The following is a 15,059-nucleotide window of genomic DNA, read 5'->3' on the forward strand; positions in this document are numbered from 1 at the left end:
GATAACACCTAGATGGAGGGGTTGTCTCCATCCAAACTATTATGTTCTATGATTTTAAGGATTGGTTTTAAATACTTTGTAGCGAATACAATGGTTTTAATCATGAATTATTATTTGGATTATTATATGGTTGTGATGTGATGTTTGTTTCTTTTATTCTTTTCTACCTATCTTCTATTACATGTATGGTGTGTTGCATATGAAACCGAGAATTCATATCTAACCTCTTATGCTGTGATTCTAGGAAATGGCAGGAAGAAACGCTGGACACGGTCGCGGTAACATCAACTTAACCGCAGCAGAACTCCAAACCCTGTTGAATGACCACGCGGCGGCCGCTCTGGTCGCACATATTCAGAATCAAGCTGGAGGTCCGACTGGAACGTTTACTTTCAAGAACTACCTGGATTGCAAGGCTAATTCGTTTAAGGGCACGGAGGGAGCCATAGGTTTCCTGCGTTGGGCTGAGAAGGCCGAGTCAGCTTTTGAGATGTGTAATTGTCCACCTGCCAGTAGGGTCAAATTTGCTGCTGGAACACTGGAAGATCCTGCTCTCACTTGGTGGAATTCAAATGTGCAAATTCTGGGATTGGAATTGGCAAACGCTATGAACTGGGAGGAGTTCAAGAATATGATGCGAGAAGAGTATTGCCCTAGAGAGGAGATCGCAAAGCTGGAATATGAGTTTTGGTCATTGAAAATGGTGGGTTCCGAGATTGAAGCTTACACCACTCGTTCTCGTGAGCTAGCAGTAATGTGTCCACGGATGGTAGACCCGCCGAGTAAAAGGATCGAGATGTACATCGATGGGTTAGTACCGCAAATTCGGGGTATGGTGACGTCTTCTAAACCGGCTACAATTCAACAAGCGATCCGGTTAGCTCACAATCTGACGGATCAAGCAGTTACCCAAGGTGCGTTACCACCTAGGGGTTCAACCACTAAAACCCGTGACAACCCGAGCACTGACAACAACAGCAACAACAACCCGAGTAATGGAAAGAGGAAGTTTGACAACACCAGATCCTCATCCTCGAACCTCCCACAGCAACAACACTACCGTAAGCCCGAACTCACTCGGAGCTTCAATAATCAGGGTCCCAACAATAACAATAACGGTGGCGGGCAGGGTTCGAGCGGCTATGCTGGGAAACACCCGAAATGCAACAGGTGCAACTATCACCATGCTGGCCCGTGCGACAGGTGTAACTATCACCGAAAAGGAGTTACTAGCAGTAGTATATGCTCTAGATAAATTCCGGTCTTATATTTGGGGTAGTAAAGTTATTATATATTCTGACCATTCTGCTGTCAGGTACCTCATGGATAAAAAGGATGCAAAACCGAGGCTTATCAGATGGGTTTTTGTAAGGCCCCGTTACCGGTAGCCCTACTTTCGTGTTGGATTTACTCATAAACGCAGTTCTAAATATCATAGTTAATTAAAACATTCGCGGAATATAAAATCTTTCGTAAAACATTTCATAGCAAAACACATCTTGTCTTAAAACAACATCTTGTCTTTCAAAATAAACAAAACATTAAACTTAAACGTCTTGAGTCTTCCGATGCCAGCCTCTTATTCAGTGCCACGTGTCTCCTCAAGCGAGCTGCCTCATCCTACTCACCTGCGTGCATACTAAAAGTCAGCTACGCTGAGTGAGTTCTAGTTAATCATACATTATACAATACACATAAACTTATATCCTTTCAATCATACTTTCATACTTTCATACTTTCTTTTGTACTAACTTGCTTTCATATCTTATGTTATAAAGAGCATTACGCCCTACATTCCTCGAGTATTATTAGGCCTCGGTACCCTCCTTCCTCGAGTATTATTAGGGCTCGGTACCCTCCTTCCTCGAGTATTATTAGGGCTCGGTACCCTCCTTCCTCGTGTATTATTAGGGCTCGGTACCCTCCTTCCTCGAATATTAGTAGGGTTCGGTTCCCTAGTTCTCGAATATTAGTAGGGTTCGATTCCCTCTTCGTTACCATACAACCATACATCATACCTCGAGTATTATTAGGGCTCGGTACCCTTTTCGTAACCATACAACCATACAACCATCCTTTCCTTCTTTTATTAACCTTATCACGTTCATACACATAAGCATACATATCATACTTACCTTATACATAGCGTTACAACCTGACAGTACGTGCAATATCCGAAGATCGTTCACGTACCATCAAGCAATCATTCATACATTTCACATTATTCACATAAGGCATACACTTATCTCTTAGGATAAGCGTATTAACAAACATATTGAGTATGCACACAGCCCCGAAAACATAACACATAAATGGGGCTAGAAACTCACCTGAATCCTGTTACGCTCTCCGTTAATCGTTATTCCCTTCTTGAGCTGTGCACGGCTAACTGTATAATATTTACATGTATCAATTAACTACTACTACTCATGTTGTATTTCTATCTTTATATAACCCACAACGAATGGGGGTCCGCGGGGCAGCGCCCCTGGCAGCGGGGTCTTGGGGCGGCAGCCCCTAGCAGGGTCCAAGGGGCAGAGCCCCTGGCTGGGGTCGAGCTGCCAGGAACTTATCATTAAGCGAACTTATTTTATTTCCATTAATTGTCTTAACACATTTTTCATTAGGTTTTTAATTTATTTTCCAATTTGCTAACTCCAGCGAACTTATCATTAAGTGAACTTAACAATAAGCGAACTTAACATTAAGCGAACTTACTGTAAGCGAACTTAGTGTTAAGCGAACTTAACATTAAGCGAACTTAACATTAAGTGAACTTACTGTAAGCGAACTTTGTGTTAAGCGAACTTAACATTAAACGAACTTATCACCAGGCGAAGTTAGTTGCAGGCGAAGTTACAGTTTGGCGAACTTGGCCTTAGACGAAGTTAACCTTGCAGGCGAAATTAAGCTTGCAGGCGAAGTTGCCCAGCTGCCGTCTCTGTTCAATCTTAATCCCCCACAATCCTATCTGTTTTAACGTGAAACTCTTGGATACGATATTTAACCAACTCGCGATCAATCCTATGGTCGTTTTTGGATATGGTTTGACCCGAAAACACGTAAAGTTTGGACCTTTAAGTTCAAAAACGTTCAATACTAGTGTTAAGGGTTCATTAATCGAGTCGTTTCCATTTTCGGGTTCATTACACTCGTATTTATCATCAAGTTTACAACTTTATGTTTCGTTTATATCCGATCTATACTCGTTCTAAGTTTCAAGACTAAACGTCTATAAAAACGTAATCTTTAGGATCAAAACATACCTTTTATACGTTCGGTTGGTCGCGTTTTGCTTGGTTATCTTGTATCTAGCTCGTATATGAGAGATCTATTGCTATTCGATGTTCGTTGGTCGTTTCACCCTCTTCCTCTCTCTCGGCTGTAAATTGTAATAAGGAAGTGTGTGTGTTTTTGAGTGTGTAGAGATTATGATGGATATAAATGAGGGTTTAGGGTTTTAGGTTGGTTTAAGAGGGTATTTATAACTCTTGAAGCCCATGGACCTAAAGCCCATTACCACTTAATCCACCTTAATTAATCTAAGTCCATGATCCGTTCCTTACTCGATATTAATTAATTAATAACGCGAAATCACTAAACGTAACTTTCTTTATTTAACATTATAATATTTAGGATGTTACAGTTTTGCTGTTACAGGAATTTGATGTAGAGATTCGGGACAAGAAAGAGAGTGAAAATGTTGTTGCAGATCACTTGTCCCGAATTATGGTGAAAATGGGAACACTGATGGGCCCATTAACGAGTCCTTCCTGGATGAACATATCCTGAAAGTTTCAAAAAATCCTTGGTTTGCTCATATTGTTAATTTTAAAGTTGCAGGTGATTTACCAGAGCATTGGCCAAGGAGAAAGAAGAAACACTTGATAACCCAAGCTAAACAGTACATTTGGGACAATCCGGATTTGTTTAAAATTGGTGCAGATCAGATGATCAGACGATGCATACCCGAGGAGGATGTCAGATCAGTTTTAGAACACGCGCATTCGTCTGCGTGTGGTGGTCATTTTAGTGGCCAGAAAACCACTCGAAAAGTTTTAACGAGTGGTTTCTTTTGGCCTTCGTTGTTTAAGGATGCTCACGAGTTCGCGACACACTGTTTAAAGTGTCAACAACTCGGGAGTATTTCCAAGCGGGACGAGATTCCCTTGAACCCGATCCTAGTTGTTGACATTTTTGATGTCTGGGGGATCGATTTCATGGGCCCGTTTCCGAATTCTCAAAGTAATTTGTATATCCTAGTGGCTGTCGATTACGTTTCTAAATGAGTTGAAGCGATAGCCACCAGGACAAATGATCACACAGTCGTTTTCAATTTTGTTCAAAGTAATATTTTTTCGAGATTTGGAGTTCCCCAAACCATCATAAGTGACGGGGTATCTCATTTTAAGAATTTTAAATTCGGAAAATTGCTTAAATGATACGGTGTTGATCATAGGATTGCAACTCCTTACCATCCACAAACGAGTGGACAAGTTGAGGTTTCCAATAGGCAAATAAAACAGATTTTACAGAAAACTGTTCGGGTGGACCGAAAGGATTGGTCAACTAAGTTGACCGATGCCTTATGGGCCTACCGAACCGCTTATAAAACGCCAATTGGAACCACTCCTTATAGACTTGTGTATGGAAATGATTGCCATTTACCGGTTGAAATTGCACAAAGAGCGTTTTGGGCTACTAAACAGGTTAACATGGATTATGATGATGTAGGTAAAGCGAGAAAATTGGCTTTGTGCGAAATCGAGGAGTTGAGAGACAAGGCATACGATTGCGCGTCCGCTTACAAGGAGAAAATGAAGAAAGTTCATGATGCTAATATCCGGTTGAAGAATTTTGAAGTTGGTCAACGAGTGTGGTTGTACAACACAAGGATGAAGCTCTTCCCGGGTAAGTTGAAAAGTAAGTGGACGGGCCCGTATTTGATTTTAAGGGTTGGAAATCATGGTCAGTACGAGATTGAAGACTTTGATGATCATTTAAGGCAAGTGGTAAATGGATATAAACTGAAGCCATATTTTGAGATGAAGGACATACACGAGCTGGATAATGAATCGGTGAATTTTATTGTAACTTCACCGGTTTATGAAGATAACTGAGTTCGAAGCATTGTCGAGCTGTAGACTTTAAATTCAGCGCTTACGGGAGGCAACCCGGGGTTTGTAAGTGTTTGTCCAGTTTTTTTTATTTTATTGAGTCGTGTATTAAGTGTCGTCTCGAGTTTTGTGCAGTAAACGCTAAGTGTGGGGAAGTTTGTTGAAGATTCGGAAAATAGAGAAGTTCGATATGTCTGGGGCATCAGCGTCTTCGAGGCGCAAGAGACAGAGGACCGGGCCCCGCATCACACGTTACGATGGTGACGAGGTGCCGATTATCGAGGGCGTTGAGCGAGCGGATATCGTGGGCGATGTACACCGCACGCCTCATCAGGTGCTTAGATTTTATGATCCTTCCTAGGAGTACACCAGGTACACGCGGATGAGAGGTATGCAGATTTTACGTATGAGGACGTTTAATTGGATTTTATTAGGTACTTTGGGGGCAGATACCGCTATCCAGGGATTGATGTCGGATCGGTGGCGCCGGTACTCGAGTGTGACTCGATTTCATATGTCGAGCTCACACGCGAGTTTTTCTCGACATTCTCATACACCGCCCCCGATTTCTACGAGCCGCATGTCGTGTCGTTCTCACTCGGACGACATGTGTATGAGATGTCGGTCCCTGATTTTGCTGTCGCGACGAGCTTCTACACGCGGGAGGATGTTCAGACCTTCGCGTTTTTACAGAGCTTCAGCGGATACACGACACATCAGCAGCATGGTCGACCATTTTGGCTCACTGAGCCTGATCTGGCTCAGTTTTGGGGGCAGATCGCGGACGGGGCTCATTCGAGTTCTGTGGTAGCATCCGCTATCAGGAACCCCGTCCACCGATACTGACACCGCATCGTTGCTTACACTATCGTTGGTCGTCATTTGGGCCGCGATAAGTGTAGCAACTTCGATTTGTTATGCCTCATTTCCATGATTAACAGCAGGGAGGCCAACATCGTGATGCTGCTCCTTACATCGTTCGCAAAAGTCCAGAGTATACATGGTGCATCAGCTCAGTTAGCATTGGGGCCGTACATTACCAGGATTGCAGAGACATTGGGCGTATTTGATAGATATCCGATAGATTACTTCACTCCGGGACCGCCTACACAGCCGTTTTCATTGGCAGACACTCAGAGGATCGGGATATGTACTTATGACGACCCACCGGTACTCATCCCAGTCTGACAGGGACCACGGGTACCACCACCAGAGGGTACTGCAGCAAACGTGACCATGCAGCGGGGGATTCCGACTCATCGTCAGCACATTCGGGTCCCGCGCATGGAACGGCCTCAACAGCAACATTCGCTGAGACAAGCGTCAGCATCATCATCATCACAGCCGCACCAGCCAGTCACATTGGATATGATTTATCAGCGGCAGTTGGAGATACAGGAGGAGCAGAGGGCCCAACGGGTCCGATATGATGAGTACTTTCGTTTATTATTTGTTGCTTCGCAGGTACCGCTCCCACCGTCTTTGATCATTGCGGTGGACCCGCAGATGGATCCGCGAGACGAGGCAGATGATGATCCACCAGTATAGTAGCTTTTGGTTACCCTTTTTCACTTTATTTTGTTTTTATTAGTATCATGGTCTGTATTATATTATATTATATTGTGGGGGATCATGTTTGGGTAACTGGTTAGGCTTATATGTTTATATATCTTTTGATTGCTGCTGTGCTTGATTTTACTTGTATATTTTGTTGTAATCGAACTTTGTGGGTGTAGTTAACTATAAACCCTCACGAGACCCCACTCTTCCTCTTGGGCTACCGGGGGGTTTACAGGGCTTGTTGCATACGCTAAATGCAATCGTGATTCCTACGAAAGTGAGTTAGGTATTTTAACGTTTTTAATTAACTTAACAGATTTTATTATGAAACGAATTAATTTGGCTCGGTAATTGTTTTAATAAAATTAACAAATAGTCATTTTCATAACTCTTAAAAGACCTATGTCTTACACTTGTGAGAAGCTTGCTTCTACACATCTCGAGATTTTGCAGGTTCGATTGTCAGTTGGGTAATTGGATGAGACGAGAGTACACGAGTGTTTTTGAGAGTTCACGAGTCGACTGGTCCTTCTCCAGTCACGTTGATATCAGGTGATTTCGGTTTCATAATTTCATTTTGTTTATTATTTTTAAACGTTAAAAGTGTAATTGTATAATTGTTAGTAGAACCGCCTCACATAAGCCCCGAAATTTTAAAATTGCTTAATAGTCAAAAAGTTAATTTCAACCCCGTCCCTCAAATGTTTATTAATCGTTCTATCATTTTTTTTAACTTTGATGACAATACTAAGTGTTCTTACATTGAGGACAATGTAAACCTCAAGTGTGGGGATGGGGGAAATTTGAAAAATTTTAGCCCGATAGTACCTCGAAGAGTGTTCGGAAACCAAAGTTGTTAATTGTTAATTATTGCCATTAATGCCAAGTCATAGGTTTCTGGTCATGGTTGGTTTTTCAGCATCTCATTAGTCTTACTCACAAATGTTTTTATTACGAGAAGTTGAAAATGGGATCGTTTAGGCGGTGATAACGAGTCATGGGGACAGGTACGCATGTTTATATCGTTAACCCTATTCCTCCGGTACGTGTGTGAGTTGACCCAAATATATATAATACACATATAATATATAGTACACACATGTCTTTTGAGTGCTTTCACTGATGTTCATGGACTACGGGATCACAGTTGGCAAAATGCAAAAGTGATAGAGGCAACTAGGTTAAGCCTCGTCTGGATGAGCGTTAGTGTGGGTATTGGGGGGTTGGGGCCTCATTATTACACATGTGAGGTGTGGTTAATGTGAGGGGCGGGGGTTGGGTCCCTTAGAAAACATTTCTTGGACTCATTTTTTTCGTTTGTTTAACCCCGACATTATGTTACAAGACGATCCGGCTTACTAGGTTTATTTGTAACTGTAATTGTATTTGCTTTTGTTTTGTATTTGTATTTATCTCATTGTTAAGCATCACGTTATTATGCTTTAAAAGAAAAAGAAAAACAAATTGAGAAAAAGACAAAAAGATGTCTGTTTATATTCAGTTATGTATTTTGTAGTTCGTTCGTTGAAGTTCGTTTAATAAAAAAAATGTGTGAATTCAGTATGTTGATAGTTTGCTTATTTAGATGTATTTAATCAGTCAGTTAGTTGTACAGTTGTTTCGTTGATTTAGATGTTTTGTAATAAGCCGGGTCGGATCGTTTGAGCTACTTAAATATTTCCCTTCCATACCCTTACACCTGCCCCGTTACAACCCTTTTAAAGACCTCTTGATTTGAATTTGTGCCAAAGCAACTTGGTGGATTAATATGTACTTATGAGTGATATCGAGAGCTGAGCGATACTGGCACATCTTTTGCTAGTCCAGATATTAAACCGAGAGGAGAGATGTTATATTACGAGTGGTATGAGCATGTGTGCCTTAACCGGAAACAAAGTACACCTGTCTGGGCGGCTCTATTGTTTTTATTATAGCATTTAACCGTATTTGTGAGATGTCAATCTAAAAACAGTGTCAGTCTGGGAAACTGGGTATGACCTTAAACCTTACTAGTATTAATGGTGATAATCTACATACCTATGATGGCGGTCGATGTTTGCTTTAGAGTTTTGCTAGAGGGCAAGCAAAAGATAAGTGTGGGGATGTGATGGTCAGTTAATTTGTATGTGTTTTAGTTCGTTTATTATATAGTTTTAACTGTTTATTTTAGAACTATCGATACTTCATACGTGAGTTATTGGATTTCAAGTCACTGGTGTTAAAGTACTCATTTTGGACCTGTTGTGACACGGAATGAAGACCCGGGATGTCCAGTACGCGAAACGAGAAGTTTGATGATAATTTCTGGTGAGGAGACCCATCGCGATACGCGATGGGCTCCCTTGAAGACCCATAGCGTATCGCTATGGGAGTTAAAAATAACTTTGACTTTTTGGTCCATCGCGATACGCGATGGACCATTGAAGACCCCATCGCGATACGCGATGGGGGGTGCAGACGGGATTTTTGGTTTATATCGTATTTTTCATCTTGGAAAACCCTAACTCCGTTTTTGAAGAATAGAGGCGATTTTCAGCAGTTCCAATAGGCAATTCCACCATCCTAGCTCATGTCAAGACCATATCTATGATCCATATCATCTATATTGACGATTTGACGATGTCACGGCTCGGCTAATCTCCTAGAATCGCACCCGGGATGTATAGTTTGTAACCTTTTACAGTTTTTCTCATGTGATTAAGAATACTTATGTTTTGTTATTGAAAGATTGATATATGATTATTGATTTTTAGTATTTCTGTGTGTTCAGTCGGTTTAGGTTTACGTTGGTCTGAACGATCTGTTGCCAGTTGCTAGATAATTAGTCATATAACTGTTTGGTTAGATTGAGTACGATAAAACGTACAATTACCCTTAACTGAGTCACACTGGCAAGGACCGTTTGATAACCAGTGCCGTGTGTAAAGTGATTGTTGACGTCTAAGGTTTTGTCTGATTGATCAGTTTTCAGTTAATCGTTAATAATAAATCTGTTAGGTTGCATGAGATACTGTTTGGTTGCTTACTTGAATTCCCCGGTGTGATTTGCTTTGTTAATTGTTTGAAATCTGTTTACTTGTTCATTGCTTAGTTCTCTATATTTACTAAAAATTGCTTGTGTGATCAGCACTAAAAACCAGTCACTTCATAATTTTAAATTTGTTACACGAATTGCATTGACCACATACTCCTTGTGATACGATACCCTACTTGCTCTAACTATTTAGAATAATTAGGTTTTTGATTGACTCAAACGACGGTCATCACTCCGCTCTTGCATACTAGACTTTGGTGGAAATTGGGATACTCACTTACCACTTGTAGAGTTTTCCTATAATAATAGTTTTCACACTAGTATTGGCATGGCACATTTTGAAGCTCTCTATGGCCGAAAATGTCGTTCCCCGATTTGTTGGAGCGAGGTTGGTGAATCGCAAATCACCGGTCCCGAGCTTGTTCAAGAAACTTCTGATCGAATCGCTCTCATTCGTCAAAATCTTCTTGCCGCACGTAGCCGTCAAAAGAGCTACGCAGATAAGCGCCGTAAACCTCTCGAGTTCAATGTTGGCGATCGTGTTCTCCTTAAAGTATCTCCATGGAAAGGGGTAGTTCATTTTGGCAAAAGAAACAAATTATCTCCTCGTTTTGTTGGCCCGTTTGAGATCGTTGAAAGGGTTGGTAAATTTGCGTATCGTCTCAACCTCCCCGAAGAGCTTTCCAATGTTCATCCAACTTTTCATGTATCCAATCTCAAGAAGTGCTTAGCCGAGGGGAATCTCCGCATACCCCTCGACGAAGTGCAAATTGATGAATCTATGCGTGCTATCGAGAAACCTGTTGAAATCATGGATCATATGGACAAGGAAACCAAGCGTAGCCATATTCCGCTTGTCAAAGTTCGTTGGGAATCTAAACGTGGTCCCGATTTCACTTGGGAACGTAAAGATCAAATGGAGTCCAAGTACCCGCACCTTTTCGTTACGGCTTAATTCCTAATTTCGGGACGAAATTTCCTAAAGCAGTGAATGCTGTAACATTTCGGGTTTTCGTTGTTATATTATTGTAATCATACCCAACCCGTTTAAGGGTTCGGGTCACTCTTTTAATAAACCGACACATTTATTGAGTATATTTATTGTTTAGTTTATTTACTTAATAGTTTGAATACTCAAACTTAAAAAAAACTTGACATTTCCCACCCAAACTCAAACTATAACCCATTCTCGTCCCATCTATCAACTCTGGGGACCTAATATGTAAATTCTGGTATTTAAAATAATATTGTAAAATAACCCTAACCCACCCCCTGTCCGACCAGTTGACCCAAATCCTCAACCAGACCCGACGCACCCCAATGGCTTCAAAATCTTCAATTCCGCTCGTTTTTGACCGATTATGTTAGGAAAATAGGATATTCAATCGAATAAACGTGTGACCGACACTTAATTTTAGTAAACACGCGTTAATTTGTTCTTAATTTGATCGGTTTACCATATTAAAGCCAAACGAACCCTAATTTGGGATTGTATATAATCCCCTCGTAATAAATCAATTAAACTCGCAGAAACCACCTCCTCTCCATCGCAATCCTTTCCCCTATAACCAATTCAGTTAACGCTAGCATCCCATCACTCAAATCTCTCCTCTTTAGGCCGCAAATAGCTCGATCAAATTCGCTATCTTACAAGTTGTTCTAATCCAATTAAAAGGTATGTCTAGAATCGCAATCTGTCATGGAACATTAACCCTAAACAAATTTTAACAAACCATAAACAGTTGAATCGATTTAAAGATCTAGGGTTTATGGTTAATATGTGTTCTGGGAGTATCTGGTTACATTTAAACGAACTGATACATTTAACAAATCAACACACCAGCCCAATGGCTGGCGCATGTGGTGTTAAAACCCTGGAACCGGTCCAGGCGCAGGTTCGAGCCTCCCTGGACCCGGTTTTTTGGTATTTATTTTTTTTAAACCCCCTTTAAACAATTGTCTTTTATATTAATTTATGTTTATAACTTTTAATAAACGAAGTTTGGATATACCGAACCTCTAGACTTGTCGTTCTTCATAAATTTGTACGTAATGATAATATTAGTAATAATAATAATAATAATAATAATAATAATAATAATAATAAAAAGGATAAAAAGGATAACAATAACAACAATAACATTTACAAATTGTTTTCATTTTAAAGATCCATGTATGTATTAACTTTTCCAACTTTTATATCACTTTGTAAAATATCGAACATGAATAATAATATTAGTAATAATAATAATAATAATAATAATAATAATAAAAAGGATAACAATAACAACAATAACATTTATAAATATAACAATAACTCTTGTGTACCTAATAATATTTTATCGAATCTCAAAACCCGTCATAAATATTAGTATTCCGCTATGATTATATTTAATCCTTGTTATTAACATCTAGGAGTAATTGTCGGCAAATATCGGGAAGCTTAACCGTTTTCCATCCTAGCCTCTTCTTTATTTATCTCGTCCTCGTTTACCGTACTTAATAAAGTAAGTAAATTCACATCCCCCTTTTTACCGCTCTACAATTTTGGGGGCGTTATGCGTTCACAATTAAATTATTGTTTTCACTACGATTCCACTATATGTGTAATTGAAATTGCTCGATTAGTTGATATGTGCAATTGTGACTATGTGTTTACTTTATGTTGGTTGGTATCCTCATCCTCATTAATATGATCATACGCCGTCGAATTAGCTCGTTATCAAAATGATTCGAGTGAAAAGACAACTTTTTTATTGTTATACTAGTTGTAGTGATTTATAATTATCGCACGGAATTGTCATTTTATTATTATATATACTCAAAATCGTGGTTTACTTGCTCAACTTTATGTTGACAAAATATATATTTTCACGCATGACGCAGGTAGCTTTATCGGATGAATCAAGTATTGGAAGTAGATGAGACCTTAGGTTGCTTGATGATTGAAGAACACTGTTTCTTGTTTTAAATTATTTATTATCGAATTGTAACGTTATTGTTAAGACAATGTTTGTGCTTTTGTAAATTGATATATGAATGAATATGTTTAGATATTGACACGTGTATTTTACTTGGTGTCTTCTGAGCTATGATACAATCAATGTCTCGCCCCGGCATGTTCCGCCATAGGTTGGGGTGTGACATTTGGTCCATTAACTTTAATCACATTTTGTTAATTTATATAATAGTTACATATATACCCCTTATTTTAAACCAACTACCTCGACGATGTTTAAACGTTTATAACTTTTTCACACGTTAATAATTTTTTAAAAACATTATACCATAAAAACGAGAATTTTATTCTCTTTAATTTGAGTATGGTATTGCTATATTTTTTTCATTTTAAAAACTAAACGTGTTACGTGATTACCATTAAAGACCGACAAACGAATCAGGCGGTTTCGGTCGTTCGGGTCATGGGTCTAAAAGGTTAAGGTTGGAATGAGTCGATACAAAAAGGTTAATTCGGTTTGGGTCGGGACGAGTTTGAGTTGAAAGGGTCAAGTCATAACGAATTTCGGTTAGAACATTGTTAAGCGGAACAGGTTGCGGGTCAAAACGAGTTCATTGTAGCGTTACGTGCGCACCAACACCTGACTGAGCGTGCACAATCGTTATGTGACGTGCTTACTAGCACCAGTTAAGATTCTAATGCCGCAATACGAGCATACTATCGTCGTGTTACGCGCATACTATTGTAAAGTCACGCACATACAGAAACAGTAACTGTTACTGGTTACGCATCCGATGTCATGTTTGCGTGCAACCTCGCCGCATCACGCGGGCACGCAACTAGTATATATATATATATATATGTGGTCAAAATGTTTAAAAAGTTAGTTAATCGGTTTCAAACCTATTGAAATTAACCGGTTCGTTTAACCAATTTGAAACCGGTTCTGGTTCAAATATGTATAATTGGTTCCCAACCACTGGTTTTCAGTCGGTTACTTTCCAGTTTAAGTAATATAACTATACTAGTTAATAACTTATTCGGGTTCAGGTAACTTGTTATGATTTGCTACTCTACTCGTAATTATCCAATAGTGTTAGGTATTAAATAGTAGAATGACTAAATTGTAAATGTTCAATATCGAGGGTTATATAAGTAATATGTTTATACATAATTTTATACATAACTATATGTCTTGAGACTTGAATAACTTATCTGTTCATATATGATTAGGATAACTTGAGAACTATTTTGAATTTGATAACTTTAAGAACCATTTTAGAACAAAAAAAACACTCTTTTTAACAAAAACAATTATAAAAAAAATAACTTGAAAATAAAAAAATTAAAAAAAAAACCAAAAATTTTTTTTTTTCATCCCGGTTTTATAGAAAAAAATTTTAAAAAAATATCGGTTTAACAAAATTATACACATATGTATAATACTTATTTTTTTAATTTCATACATGTTTTTTTATACACATATGTACAATTTAAGGTAAATGATAATTTACATATGTGTACATGTTGTAACTACATATTAAATGAAATTATACACATATGTATAATATGAAGTGTTTTTTTTATGAAACCAGAATGAAACATAAGAATTTTGGTTTTTTTACTTTTTAATTTTTTTGGGTATTTTTTTATGATTTTTTTAAAATGTGTTTTTAGTGGTTCAAAATGGCTTTTAAAGTTCTCAATTTTTAAATGGTTCTCTTAGGATCCTTACCCTATATATATATAAGATTAAGATCATGTGAGAACTATTTTAAAATTAAGAACTTTGAGAACCATTATAGACCACAAAAAACACTCTTTTTAACAAAAAAAAACTATAAAACAAAAAAAAACTCGAAAATAAAAAAATTAAAAAAACCAAAAAAAAAATTATTTTTCATCCCGGTTTTATAAAAAAATTGAAAAAAATATCGGTTTAACAAAATTAGACACATATGTATAATACTTATTTTTTAAATTTAATACACGTTTTTTATACACATATGTACAAGTCAAGGTAAATGATAATGTACATATGTGTACATTACGTAACTTAATATTAAATGAAATTATACACATGTGTATAATACGAAGTTTTTTTTTATGAAACCGGAATAAAATATAAGAATTTTGTTTCTTTTACTTTTTTAAAATTTTTGTTTATTTTCGTTTTATGATTTTTTTTAAAGGTTTTTTTGTGGCTTAAAATGGTTCTCAAAGTTCTCAATTTCCAGAGAGTTCTCTTAGAATCCTTACCATATATATATATATATATATATATATATATATATATATATATATATATAAAAGATAACTAATACTCATGGAACTTCATAAAACATGCATTACAATCAAAATTTTCAAAACCCACATTACAATGCTAGTA

This window comes from Bidens hawaiensis, unplaced genomic scaffold (genome assembly GCF_021521415.1).
Source record: "Bidens hawaiensis isolate Kalapana, Puna unplaced genomic scaffold, B.hawaiensis_p1.1 tig00002935_1, whole genome shotgun sequence".
Taxonomy (NCBI): domain Eukaryota; kingdom Viridiplantae; phylum Streptophyta; class Magnoliopsida; order Asterales; family Asteraceae; genus Bidens; species Bidens hawaiensis.